The sequence below is a fragment of the Arachis duranensis genome, chromosome 10 (genome assembly GCF_000817695.3).
Source record: "Arachis duranensis cultivar V14167 chromosome 10, aradu.V14167.gnm2.J7QH, whole genome shotgun sequence".
Taxonomy (NCBI): Eukaryota; Viridiplantae; Streptophyta; class Magnoliopsida; order Fabales; family Fabaceae; genus Arachis; species Arachis duranensis.
Genome location: NC_029781.3, coordinates 53,746,235 through 53,746,531, shown reverse-complemented (window position 1 = coordinate 53,746,531; position 297 = coordinate 53,746,235). Strand labels below are relative to the sequence as shown.

At 45.8% G+C, this 297-nt stretch overlaps 1 pseudogene; it reads left to right on the top strand.

The window, feature by feature from the left end:
* The window catches only part of LOC127742935 (uncharacterized), a 127,788-nt pseudogene that overhangs the window by 74,657 nt on the left and 52,834 nt on the right, over nucleotides 1–297 (top strand).

Sequence of the window (297 nt, the reverse complement as noted above, 5' to 3'; positions counted from 1 at the left end):
ATTCTGGGAGAAGGTGACACTTTTCCAGTGATCATAAGCTCTGCTTTAAATCCACAGGAAGAGGAAGCACTAATTCAAGTGCTCAGGACACACAAGACAGCTCTTGGGTGGTCCATAAGTGATCTTAAGGGCATTAGCCCAGCAAGATGCATGCACAAGATCCTATTGGAGGATGATGCTAAGCCAGTGGTTCAACCACAAAGGCGGCTAAATCCAGCCATGAATGAGGTGGTGCAGAAAGAGGTCACTAAATTACTAGAGGCTGGGATTATTTATCCTATTTCTGATAGCCCCTGG